Genomic DNA, 14,845 nt, shown 5'->3' on the forward strand with positions numbered 1-14,845 from the left:
CACGTTTTTCGCGAGACACCACAATTTGCCCTTTCCTTTTCAACGAATGTGGTGTTAATTGGCGCGGAAAGCGTGTCACGCAGCGTTTGACTGCCGCCTGCTGAAGACAAATTGTTTTCGTTGGAAATATAGATGTAATTGTCCGGTTACACACCATTGGTGTTAATAGAACATCGCCGTTTAGGTATTGCGATAATGACCTCCAAGTCATTTCATTGTATTATACAAGAATGTGTTTAAAAGATGCACGGGGAAACGGTATTAATTTGTATATTCTATCCAGCAGAGAGGGGAATTATTTCACGATCCGATATACAATGCGATTTTTTTTTCAATAAAACGTATTTTTCATTAAATGTGAAAGTTTAGAAAAATTAGGTCATTTTATCTGAGATTTGACATAATGCTAAGAAAATTAAAATCGGAAATCTGCTTTGCTATAAACATTGTAGTCGGGGTCATAATATTAACCTGTAATAATATAAGTAAATTGTAATATGTGTGTTTAATGTTCATTTTCATAATTTATTCATTTATGTATTCTTTTACCTTCATGTTTTACAGGGCGAATTCTCTTCCTCCAAAGCTGTTCAGTGGGTCTGAGGTGATTCTTCTTCGCGATGATATATCAAACTTTTTTTCTGCATCGTACCCCTTCGTATGAGAACATCTTGTAGTATTGTTGAAAGACGGGTGATAGAAAAACAGTGCTTTCGCTTCTCCAGATTGTCACAATTTTCCGGGAGTTATTGAGGTTTTCAAGAATTCCATTATTGACAAATATCTAGGATCTCTCAAGGATGTTAGGTCCAGAGACTCATTATGTACAAACATGTTATATTCTTATTCTGTATAATGTGCCTTCTATTATTGGGGACGTGCTTGCATATTGTGCTACTAATATTACATCTACTCTATCAGCTGGATCGGTGCCAGTTGTACTTTTTTATGTTTAATGACGTTAATCAAATTATTTATTAGCTTTATAACCAATTACCAGAAGCATGCATAGTTTATGGCCCCGTGTTAGTGTCTGGTAAAAAAAAACATAAATAGCTATTCCAAGTATGGTATATCCATGGTACAATACACCATATTTATCGAAGTTTGATTTAAGAAGACAAGACCTTGTAACACAACATACTAAAATACCTGGTATTATACACCCTATCAACGAGGCTTTAATTGCTTGTTTTGCGAACATAGATGTATGGGTGATTTTAATAACATTTCCCTGATATTCAGTTTCTCATTACATGTATTTGTAAATTTGATAATAAAAAATTTACATCCATTAAGTTACATATAGATATTTCAACTGTCGTAGACATGTTTTGATAATTAAACCCGAAATATTGAGTGCATAGTTATCGATGGTATTTGTGAACACGTATGCGGCAGTCACATCGGTGGAACCGATTACAAACCAATTAAACAAAGCTTTTCAGTGACATACCATCGGTCGGTTTTGGAATCGGTTTCGTTGGTGTAACTGCCCTCGTTGCGGAATTGGGTCTCCACGACACCTTTAAACGAACGAGTTTTTGATGGGTTATATAGATGACCTTAAGAAGTTTGACGTTATCATGTCTTCAATCTCACACGTGAGCGTTAGGAGAAATGTGTTGAAATGACTTCAAACTTCTCGATGGAAATCTCTTTTTATGAACCATAATTTATTTATCCTCAGTGCTTTCAGATTACTTGCGCAGATATACTTTTGTTTTCTCAGAAATCCATCGTAACGTTTTGAATTCATTGTGTCAACAATTCGGTACAAAACATGCAAAATGTCTTTAAATTATAAAAAAAATCTTCGTTTAGAAAAGGTTGAATTCACATAAAGTCAAGATTTTGTTATATTTATTTTCATATCGTAGAGTAAATCATTTATCTCTCTTTTTTCTCCCTCTTTTGAGACTTATTTGACATCTTTTAATCAATAGAATCACCAAGAATGTTTAAACATAATTCTCTAAAGCACAACGCTTTGTGCATCTAGTACTCACACTACATAAAGGTTACATACAGATTTGCTCATATTCAATACATTTATACAGTAATCCATATTCCCCTTTGCCGGGCCCATTCTCATTCCCCTACCTTTACCCCAGAGGGGGCGAGCGATACCTAAAATACACCCTCGTCAGAGGCGGAAGTACATTTTTAGGCTAAATCAAGCGGTTACACCTATCACTTAAGCGAAACTATATTCGGGAGGACTTTAGACGTCATCTTTGAGTGAAATAAAAGCCCTCTTCATTAAAGTGTGCTAAGAAGGGATGATAGTGGTGATATATTTGTACGGGGCGTGCACAGGAGATCCCGTCTATGACGTCACGTCTTCTTGATATGATTGAATGATTGAAATGGAAAAAAAATCTTATTAGGATCACATCATACTAGAATTTTTAAAATTGTATAAATAATCGTAAGTAACTTTTATATCATGTCCACGAACTATTTGATCCCAATAAATGTAAAATGTAGTTTAATGACATAAACATTTATTTACACGAACGATTTTTAACAAATTAATAATTCTAAACGGAAAAAACGTGTGTTTATTTGCCAACATGAATATTATACTGAAAACACATTTTGTTTACTTCATAGTCATTATAGTTTGCATTACCGTACTTGTTTGTTTATTTGTTTACCGGATATCAAAACAGGAACAGTCGAAAAAATGGCAGGTAATCAAAATTAAGATAATTTTCGTCACCCTTGCGATGAGAAGTGTTTTTAAAAGAAATGCCTAGCAACGGTTCCTGATTGATTTAGAATTAGGCATATCATCTCCTTCATTTCTCATCACAGTTTTCATCTTCATCATCATATTATCATCATCATCGTCATTATTATTATTATTATTGGTTGTCATTATTATTATTTCATATTAGTTACTGGCATCCTCATCGCAATATTCCTCTTTTATGTTTTCAACTTTCACTCATTCATATCACCATTTTCATAACATTAGCTGAAGGAAACTCAAGTGCCAAAAATTAACGTCGGTAAATTTTATCTCTTTTAACGGAAACACGCCATGCTCCGATCACGGGGCTACGCCTTCGGCTTCAGTCTAAAGTCTCGGGGCTAACTAATTTTAGTACGATCTTGTAATCTATATCTATACGTATTTCAGCCGACAACCACAATCGTATGTTCCTGGTTGACATTTATACACGAGTATTAAGTGTTGATATGACGGGCAAGGGTGTCAATAAACCTCTGTTTACGGTTTGTGTCCCTTTCAGAGAAAGTCAGGAAAAGTCTAAATAAATACATGCATACATAGTACATACATACATACATACATACATACATACATACATACATACATACATACATACATACATACATACATACATACATACATACATACATACATACATACATACATACATACATACATGCAAACGTTGTTGACTATTATTTAATATTTTCATTGCCCCAGTCACATTCACAAATCCCACTCCATTCTGAAGATAACTCATTCATCATTTCAAATTACGCAATGTCGATCGGTATGTTATTTACGTATGTGTGAATGTGATATCTAATCAGATCAGGTTTATACCAAAACAATCCTATGTCACTTTGCTATCTTTTTTAAAGACCGACCCATATTGTTGTCTTTTTTAATTTACTAATTAACTCTGAGACGAAGGATAGCCAATTAAATTTTTTACCAGTATTTCAAATTCACAAAGCAATTTCGTCTTTTTCCAATTATAATCTTCTTTCATCATAATCATTAATTTGTAATTTTGAATATAATCTACTCAGGTTTAACTCCCTACATTACACTCAAATAATTTCATGTCATTAATTTTTGTTCCAGCATATTTTTCTTATGATATGGCGGCGGAGCAGAGGATTATCTTTTGTGTTTTTGGGGGGCGCAACAATAGATATGTATTGTTGCGTCCCCCCAAACACAAAAGATAATCTTCTGCTCCGCCGCCAATGTAACAGTCCCCTTTTTTACAATTAGGGCTATATTATATAGTTGGAGGTTACATACTTTTGTGTTTCATAATTATGTATTATATTATAAATAGAAAATATAAATAAAACAAACAAAATATTCTATTTGAATAACCATGTTATGGAAAAGGGCTGTTCTGTGAAAACAGAGCAAATCGTTTCCAGTCTACTGAATTATACACAATAATAAGTTCGTAGTTTCTTCGATTGTGAAGAACACCCGTCATCGAAGATTGGGGTGAAAAGTGTAAAACTTTTCTATAAATAAATGCTAGTATACCCCCTTGAGATTGTTCTCTCCGCCTAGCATCCGTCACTCTTTTTGATGGTCTCGGCACATCTAATATTAGGCTTAACAGTCACGTGACCGGTTTCACTGCAGTCTCAATGGGTAGGGGAAATTGTTTCATATTTCTATTATTGGATTTACAGAGTATAATATAGTGATTTTATTTCAGATCGGAAAAGGAGATGTCTTTCATTAAAATTCGTTATATGAAGGATTGGATCCTAATCCTTTCCCAAACGTTATTGAACTATATAGTAACGTATCCTTGAATTGTTCACTCATATCTACCCCCCGTCCAACCCCCCCCCCCCCTCCCCTCTTCCAAACATTGGGTACTCGCCATGTTCGCGAGAGGATGAAATTGACAAGTATCATTTGGTCGGTTATCACGTTGTTATTTCTGGGTGATTTGACTGATACACTAGGGGCCCATTGCATAAAACTTTTTACCTCAGAAAACTCTGGTAACAACTGGAAACTAAGGTTTGTCTGATTTCTGCCATTGACTTTAACACAGGGCAAAAACTCTGGTAAAACAGCCTGAGTTTTCTCAGGTAAAAAGTTTTATGCAACGGGCCCCTGGAGGCATGAACTAGCAAAGTCTGTAATTTTGTTAAATAGGAATTTGTTCTAAAACAATGCAACAATAACGCTATATTATTCATTTAATGCCCAAATATTTTTAGTTCTGTTCTAGGGCAGTTTATTTTTTTTTTGGGGGGGGTCATTCATACTACATTGAGAAAATCACCAAAAAATAAATAGGTGTTGTAAATGGTAAACCTTTGTTTGGATTCATTACGCTATTAAAGACAGTCATGTGTCCCTCAAACTATTGATATTCAGTAACGTTTTAACCAGCCAAATTATTATAAGCATGTGGTAATTTTTATTCATGCTTATGTCTAGCGTGTACTGTCTGTCTCCCCGAAAATAGATATGTGGCAGACTCGAGGTAAAGACCATGAAGCCTTGTAAAATTATAAATTTTAAAGCAGACATAGCGGGAAATTCGAGCTCACTTCCCGCTTTTGCATCAAATAAATTCTTCCTAAATGCCAACTATCTAGGTCGTCGCAGGTCTGACCACAACGAATAAACAGGGAATTAAGATATTACTTGCTTTTAATAACTTGGACTTTTATTCAGCTCAATATGATTATTTGGCTCGGTCTGTACTCCAAATGTCATTAACCCAGGGAATTGGGGTCGTGTCCCTTTATCCTCTGCATATACCGCATCTATATTCCATATTCCTGCTTCCTGAATGGAGTGAAAAGTTGGCGACGAATTTGTTTTTTCAAAACAGACTTTTTATAATAATACCCCGCCCCACACCTTAAAACGTTCTATTATGCAACATTTTTCTCTTCATTATATTTTCAACCGGTGTTTAGGTTGTTGACATTCTTGACGATGGCTCGGTTTTAGAACAAAAAAAATCTAGGTATTAGAAGTAGCGTTCGCTATAACAACTTCAAAGTCGTAGTATTCTATATGAATTTCCTTGTTTTTGTATAAATCACAAAAGTCTCAGAAAAATAATTACTTTTTAATTAATATTACCAAATTACCAATATCATGAGGTACAGCTCCAAAACACTATGATCATGGAGATATAATTTGGCGGGTTTTATGTTGTGGTTACAAAGTAACTGAATATTGAATTAACTTATACATTTTTCATCGCTTAACATGTCAGCTCCACTTGAGTATTGACTTCAACACATGTGTTTATAAATTTGAAATGATCACGACCATGCATGATGACACCATTTGCGTTAATTTTGTTCTTTTTTTTCCTGGACATATTCCAGATAAGTGGAAATTCCTTGTTATTGCTATCCCATTTTTAGATCCAATCTAGTCCAGGTTACAGAAACCAGGATGTTGGTCTTGGAAAGTTGTGTCCCTGTGCGGTGTTTATGAGCCCATTGATAAAACCATGGATCAGCGGTCGTCTACGTAATTTCTTTCTTCTGTTTTTTACCGTTTCCTACTTATAACCTTACCCATCTCGCATCTTCTTTGCCCTCTTTTTCTTCTTCCTTTCTTTCTTTCTTTCTTTTTCTTTCTTTCTTCCCAGCGTTACTTATTTCTTTCTGTTTTCTCATTCTTTTTTTGTTCTTTATTTATTGATTTCTTTTGTTATTATTTCCTTTTTACTTTTTTAAATTCCTTTCTTTATTATTTCTTTATATCTCTCTTTATATCTCTCTGTCCTTCACACTTTCTATCTTTTCCTCTTGTTTCACCGGCCACTTTAGTTCTCCTTTACTTTTGTTTTGATATTCAAGTCTGCTAATTTTAAGCACAGAAAAAAACAATTGCTATCTTAGAATTTCATCAACCCATGATATTTCTATGTCGTATACATTTATAAATAAAGTTCGGATCAAAATGCGTCATGGTTTTATTCAGAAGGCGGTTATCAAAATTGTTTTTATTTCTGCTTGTGTATTATATTATACTAATAAAAGTGTAAATGTTCTTAATGGTGTTATATAAGCGTAATGTTGAATTTTAGTTATGACATATTTTTATTATTTGAATATTAAATGTGCAATAAGAATGAATATTAGTATATGGCTGTACAATAGAAAAGTTTAATATTTGTACTAAAGGTAAACTTACATGTAGATTCCTATAGGACATGGTTTAATATTATTTTACAAGTCCTTACCATTTATTCTCATCCTGATGAATATAAACTTTGTACATAAATTTATGGCGTTGTAGTGGGTTATATTGTTTATGGACATTGGCCCGTATTCTGAAGTCGGGTTTAACTTAAACTCAGGTTTAAAATTGTGGTTTAAGTATGGATGGCCAATTGTTACATAAATCGCCAACAATCGAGATATCATATTTCAGCTCATTTGGCTCTCAAATTATTCATAATTGTCTAGGAAGTATAAATAGATGATTGTCTTCACCATCGATGAATCAGGAAAGAACACGGTGAACATAAGAAACACACAACTTAATAAAAAAATATTGACACTTTTGGCTTCCCATAATTTTAGTACAGAGTTAGACTATGGTCTAAGTTAAACCTGACTTCAGAATACGGGCCATTGTATTTATTTTAGTGAACAAAGTTTAACTTCAACTTGTATCTCAGCATTATTTCTCTCTCCCTCTAACTGTAGGGTCCGGTTGTATAATGTTTATATCATACATAGTAACTTTGCAGTCCAGTTGTAACTACCATGGTAGCAATGCTCAACGTCCAATCAGGAATCAGGATTCCATGTCACTTACCATTAGATGGCAGATTTACCATCATCGTAACTAAAACAAATAATTATTACATTTTCACAAATTTGTCGTTCCGTTCGTCTCAATGTGATTAAATTTTTGGCAATGTGGGATATGAAAAGATCAATAACTGCATTTGTCACATTTATTCAAATCTGTCGGCGTATACACAGGCAAAGTTTCTTGTATTTTTTTTTCATTGCTAGGTGAAGGATAATCTTATTAATTGGAGTTTGTAGAATTTTTTTATGATTGTTGTACGTGTGTTACGTGTAATCTTGGATCTGACATTGATTCTATTCAAAGTTTTTAACCTTTTCCCTCAGTATTGTAGTTTTCATGTTCATTATTTACTGACTTAAATCTTACCTTTATTGTCGATCTGGAAAGCATTGAAATATTTCAATCCTTTGTTTAAACTGATCATTAACAAGTATCATTAAAAAAATGATGTTTGATTATGATCATGTTTTATTTTGTAGAACAAATGTACATACAAGAATTACTTACTCAAAGTGTGTATAAAAGGATAAATGTTGTAAATAAATACCTTTTGAAAAACTTATAATAAACATGTTTTCAAAAAAATATATACTCTTTCATGTTTATTTTCTGTCTCTTATTTCTCATCTCATGTGTAGATAGATAGATAGATAGATAAATGGTTTATTAATAAAAATCAAGACATCATCGCGGCTAAGGCCGAATTGCGATGTATTTACAAGGTAATAAAGACACAAAAAATATTCAAACAATAACGCAGATAATTATAAAATAAATAATAGGATAAAGTATGGTATTGTGGAATTTGGAAAGGTAAGAGAGACTTGGGAAGGAGGAGAGGCAGATAGAGAGAGAGGGGGGTGGATGAGGATAGAGAGAGAGAGGGGGGAGAGAGAGGGGGTGAAGGGAAGGAGTAGAGTAGAAAGTCAGAAGAAAAGAAGGTACAAACATTATGAAAGAGGTAAAGACATGAAGTTATAAGGCTGTACATAAGAATAAACAAAGTTAGAAGAATTCGAAAGTAAAATATTATCCTTAACACGTATTGGTATAGTGGTCCATTATCATTTACCGAATTGTACATTAAAAGCAGTAGTATTTACAATTCAACATTTCGAAGAAAGAGAGGAAGAGGGATGGATAAAAAAGAGAGGGAGAAATATGGATAGAGAAAGACAAACAACAGGAAGAAAAGAGTCGCAAGGAAAGGAAAGGAATACAACAGAGATCATGCGAGTAGATCATTTGGTAAGTATATTGGAATGAAAGTGTCAAATTTAAGAGTGTAGCTTATAAAAGTGGTTCTCTCTGACGATAAGATGGTTTAATAGATGAAAATATGATGAGAATATTGGTGTGGGTTTGATGAAAATCCATCAAAGAACGAGGGATTAATGATTTTGTTTAAGTTTTTATTTGTTACGTCATATTCAAGCAGCTTCCACATATATCATGTAATGTATATTCCATATTTTTTATTGGAACATGAATAAATCCAAATCGGCTTTTCTTGTCAGCGGTCGAATTTTCTAATTGATTTCCAATTTTCTTATCTTTTGAATCTCGAAAGATTTAAGTTACATCTTTTAGCTTTATATTTGAATATACAGACTTAAACAACAACAAAGACTAAAGCCAACATTGTTAATTGACACACCTGTCCATTCGTAGATCTAGACATCGGATGCGTTGGTATTAGTCTTCAATTACCTCGTGAGGTGTTGAAAAAGCTTTCAAGTTTGACTAAAGGGCATTCAGCAGACGCATCAGAGGGCTGTAGGTAAGAACAACTTTGAGAGCGACTGGTGATCCTTTCTTACGTGCTAAACCATCGCCAATGACTTGTACCATTTACCACAAGAAAGGATCACCAGTCGTTCTTATAGTCACTCTTAACTTACGAACAGCTTTATGAAACACAGTGCACCAGAGGAGTATGCGTACCATGAAGCGAGTAATAGGCTCATGCATGTGCACCTGGTGGGTGTTTCATAATGTTGTTCGTAAGTTAAGAGTGACTATAAGAACGACTGGTGATCCTTTCTTGTGGTAAATGGTACAGTCATTGGCGATGGTTTAGCACGTAAGAAAGGATCACCAGTCGCTCTTAAAGTTGTTCTTACCTTACGAACAGCTTTATGAAACAGTCCCCTGGAAAAGGTAGATTTGATTAAAAAGAAAATGAACATCATGTTCGATATACATGTACGAATGGCATCATCCATTCTCTATTCTTGTATTTTATGATACGAAATATAAAAAATCTCTTTTTGTTCTCATTATAATGCGAAACAATTAGTTCAATTCCCCTCTGAATAATTGCAATTGTTGCAACCGAATGAGTCTCCTCCGGGCTCCTTCTTCTTCTGGAAACAGTACAGGCCACCGACTGGCCAGGTGTATTGTCGTACTGGTGAAGTGCAGAGTGCAAGCAAGGCAAGTGTATCTACATCATCCGATAAATTCACAGAGCAAAATGCTGAAAATTTAATCAAAATCGGTTAAGAAATTAATAGCGGAGTTAATTGATTTTGATATTGAGCAATATATTTTGAAAATACTTATAAGCACGTCTTCAAGAATACTCGTTATGTGGATTGATCTCACACACTGTAAAAACTGTGGTGTTAAAACTGACACCAATAGGTGTTAATAGAGGACCACACCCTGAGGTGTTAAAATTACACCCTAGAGATTGAACATAACACCAAAGATTGTAAATGTAACAACCATAGGTGTTGTAATAACACCTGTAGGTGTAAAACTAACACCACCAATTTAACACTGGTGTAAAATAACTGATGTGGTATTCTATGTACACCGGTTAACACCACAGTTTTTGCTGTGCATCCATTTTCCTGTTCAAGATTATTTCATATTATAATCAAATCATATAATAGGAAAGAAATATATGCATTTTTAGCAAATTACTATTACTTTCCTTCTCTTTTTGGAAGAATACTGTCAAATCTAAAAAAAAATGAAAATTATAAATAAGAGATCAATAAAACACAAAAGAAATAGTTTATCAAATCGTAAAACAACTCAAAGCAGTCTAGCATGTCATACGTTATATTCTGTAGGCCTACAGGTTTATTGAGGACGGTTAGTTAACTTCTTATGCTTGAAAAATGGGCGATGTTCGTAGAAATATATTTGATGATGAAATGATTAAACTGCAAATATTACTATTTCTGAGTGCTTAACGTGCTCAAAGTGGAGTCAGTTCATGCTTTATACATCATATACAAATAAAATGAAATGATTTCGCATTTCACGTGGCAAAATTCATAATAAATGCGTGATATACAAACGGTTATTAGCAGGAGCGGTGCCAGGGTGTTTAGATGATTTCAAGAGGTGACGGGGGCATAAAATGTGACGTCATATTTTTTCTCGACTGAATAAGAGGGGGTAAAATAGAGATATACGTCTAATTTCTATACGTTTCTTCATTCCCTTTCTCCTTTTCTCTTTTTTCCCCTCTTCTTTTATTTCTAGTTCACTACTAGAAGAATTTTAGGGGGCTGTCGCCCCTGGCTCCCCGTAGCGCCGCCCCTGTAGTGAGGACTACATGCCATCTCCTGGAAGCGGAGTTTTATGTGGAAATTAAACCTAGAAGATATGGCTTTACAGAAAACTTTCATCAGTTGGGGATGCTAAATTAAATGATAAATACGATTAATCCAGTACTGAATACAGACTCTGGATATGCAGTTCAATCCAGCAGTTTACATACACCCAGGAAATTCAAAGAAAAGTTGAAACTTGCCAAACGTCATAAAATTTACTGCATCTCGTAAAACATTTGTGCTATAATGACGAATTTGATATCAGTCAAATAAGTATGTTATATCCCTTCATCACATTGCTTTGTCGTCATGAGCTCAAATATATTTAGGTGTCATTTTTGTCTCACCTGCATTGCAGAGTGAGACTATAGGCGCCGCTTTTCCGACGGCGGCGGCGGCGTCAACATCAAATCTTAACCTAAGGTTAAGTTTTTGAAATGACATCATAACTTAGAAAGTATATGGACCTAGTTCATGAAACTTGGCCACAAGGTTAATCAAGTATTACTGAACATCCTATGAGAGTTTCATGTCACATGACCAAGGTCAAAGGTCATTTAGGGTCAATGAACTTAGACCATGTTGGGGGAATCAACATCAAAATCTTAACCTGAGGTTAAGTTTTTGAAATGTCATCATATGGACCTAGTTCATTAAACTTGGACATAAGGTTAATCAAGTATCACCAAACATCCTACATGAGTTTCACGTCACATGACCAAGGTCAAAGGTCATTTAGGGTCAATGAACTTTGGCAGATTTGGGGGTATCTGTTGAATTACAATCAAAACTTTAAAAGTTTTTGGATCTGATTCATGAAACTTGGACATAATAGTAATCAAGTATCACTGAACATCCTGTGCAAGTTTCAGGTCACATGATCAAGGTCAAAGGTCATTTAGGGTCAATGAACTTTGGCCGAATTTGGGGTATTTGTTGAATTACCATCATAACTTTGAAAGTATGTTGGTCTAGTTCATAAAACTTGGACATAAGAGTAAACAAGTATCACTGAACATCCTGTGCGCATTTTAGGTCACATGACCAAGGTCAAAGGTCAATGAACTTTGGCCATAATGGGGGTATCTGTTGAATTACCATCATAACTTTGCAAGTTTATTGATCTGACTTTTGAAACTTGGACATAAGAGTAATCGAGTATCACTGAATATCCTGTGCAAGTTTCAGGTCACATGATCAAGGTCAAAGGTCATGTGAGGTTAATGAATTTTGGCCACATTGGGGTATTTGTTGAATTACCATCCTATCTGTAAGTGTATTGGTCTAGTTCATAAAACGTGGAAATAAGAGTAACCAAGTATCACTAAACATCTTGTGCGAGTTATAGTAGTTTTCAAAGTCAGCACTGCTGCTATGTTGAATCGCGTGGTGCAGGTGAGACAGCCAGAGGCATTCCACTTGTTCCCTTGTTTCACTTGTTATATTTCTGAAGATTAGTAAATTTTACGATGTTTGGAAAGCAAACAAATTTCACTAAAATCCATGTAGTATGTATGTAGTATATAAACTTTTGGCCTCAACTGTACATAGTCGATAATCTTTGGTCCAGTGAGCAAGAAACGCAGAAGTACAGACCACCACATGCAACAAACTTTGCGACTGATCAATTGACTTGAGAAATTCCACAGGAGTGGACGAAAGCTCGCCCCAAAATCATTAAGGTTGGTTGAAGCTTCAAAAATATATATTTAAGAGGTGGCTTTGTTTAGCTCTCTTTCAAGTCATTTCAAGAAGTGATTCATATCAGAATTTACCTGTCCATAACGTGAACTCAGCTAATGATGATTCAACGTGACTTGGAAAGGCTTAACAACAATGCTATACCCCGGTCACACGAACGTCACCTCTTAAGACCGATCAAAAACAATCATACTACTGTCAATGACGTACCGTCAGTCGGTATGGAGTCGGGTTCGTTGGTCAGACTGGATTCACTGGAACATAAATCCTTGACACAAACTTCTCTCTCACTCATTGCCAACTGTCCAATCAAATTTCCATATTGCTTGAAGCGTAGACAAAACAGAATGCATCATCGTCTCTCTGAACAGGTGCGTAACATTTTGTATAGGAGTGATACAGGGAGCATTTCACATTGGGAATGTTACACGCTTCCAACTTTTAATTCCTATTATTTTTCTTTTCTTTAGAATGCCATCAGAATTTAGGTCAATAAATAGAAAGGCGCTCAACCAATCATTTTACATAACATGTTTTATCTGTCTCTAAGATTCCCTCTTGACAACTTAATTTCGTTTATGTGTAATCTGTCTTTTATTATTTTTAATATGTTCCAATATTTTCCATGTTTTCAATCTTGCAAATGTTGTGAGTTATTGGGTGATTTTTTTCAATAAAAACTTAAACATGAAAAAAAAGTCATATCACATATAGCCTTTGACATAATTATATCCATGTCATATCAACAGCGACGAAGCCAGGATTTCATAAATGACTTGGAAATGCTCAACAATGCTATACTTTGGTCACACCAAGGAGATATCACCTCTAGAGGTGATATCTCCTTGGTCACACCAACTGATAAAAGAAATCGGTCGACATTTCCCTGCCCTTAATAATTATAACAAGCAAACAAAATGTCATCGCGGTTTCAAAGGTACAGAAGTAGGACCCACCCGGCCGCCGCCCCTCACCCGGCACCCACTGTATATTTCCTTCCTCAACATTTCTAGATTCCTGTGGTCACGCCGTTAGTCAATGCAAAATGATTGAGTAATTAAACTTCAATTCATTCTTAATTGATTTGATCCATCCATTGATCCAGTACAATTGTACAATTGAGAATGATACTGCCGTGCTACAGTCGCACACTCGAAACCGACTCCAAACCGACCGATCGTATGTCATTGTAAGGTAAAATCTTTGCTTGCTCTCGAGTCGGATTTGCTGGTGAGGTTGTGACTGTTAGCGGTACATATCAAGACACGTATGTACACGTCATGATTTTATTTTTCGTTAGGTAAGTTCTATCAAGTGCAGCTATTTTTTGTATAGAATGTGTATTAAAAAATGCATACCAACAGTTGGTTGAATAAATAGCGCTAAAAGAAACTACATTATAGCATTTACTTAATAAACTTCCTCGTGAAAATAGTAAATGTAGTTTCGTTTTACAGCTTCCAAAAGCTCCTGCAAAATCACATTAAAAATATCCCTCACTCCTCCTCATAACGTGTGTCCAAGTCTAATTTCATCTTCGAGATAGACTACAAAGCCCTTTGAAGATTACAGCAGATGATGATGATGATGATGATGACGACATCGTGAAGATGATAATGATATAAAACATGGGTGTCAGTGTAGAGGATTATCCTTGTTGATGGGGTAGGGCATTGTTGCGTCCCAAACTAAACAAAATATATTCTTCTGCGCTGACGCCCATAACATGCACATGAAGGAATACAAGAACGTAAGAAATCGGTGTCCGTTAAATGAATTCTTAAAGAGTTCTTCTTTTTAAAAAAAAATGTTTTCGGACAACATTGGCATCTGGACAAATTATTCAAGTTTTATTTCTTTTCCTTTAAACTCAAAAGATAAGATACATGCATGAACAAACATTAATAATGCAAAAAAATAAATAAACAGAGAAGGTAGCGGTTTAGCGGAAATAATAGAATACAGAGCCACACCCGTTGTAAAGTTGAAAGTAAAGGCATATTATATACCATACACAAAAGATACA

General features: G+C 34.8%; 1 protein-coding gene across 1 annotated transcript in view; it reads left to right on the forward strand.

Annotated features, from left to right (window-relative positions):
• The window catches only part of LOC121428740 (NF-kappa-B inhibitor-like protein 1), a 34,423-nt gene extending 32,051 nt beyond the window's left edge, over positions 1–2,372 (forward strand). Inside the window, exon 6 of the mRNA XM_041625555.1 lies at positions 565–2,372. The gene's annotated coding sequence lies outside the window, so the exon portion shown is untranslated. The remainder of the gene's footprint in view (positions 1–564) is intronic.
• The last annotated feature ends 12,473 nt before the right edge of the window (positions 2,373–14,845 follow it).

The sequence above is a fragment of the Lytechinus variegatus genome, chromosome 15 (assembly GCF_018143015.1).
Source record: "Lytechinus variegatus isolate NC3 chromosome 15, Lvar_3.0, whole genome shotgun sequence".
Lineage (NCBI taxonomy): Eukaryota > Metazoa > Echinodermata > Echinoidea > Temnopleuroida > Toxopneustidae > Lytechinus > Lytechinus variegatus.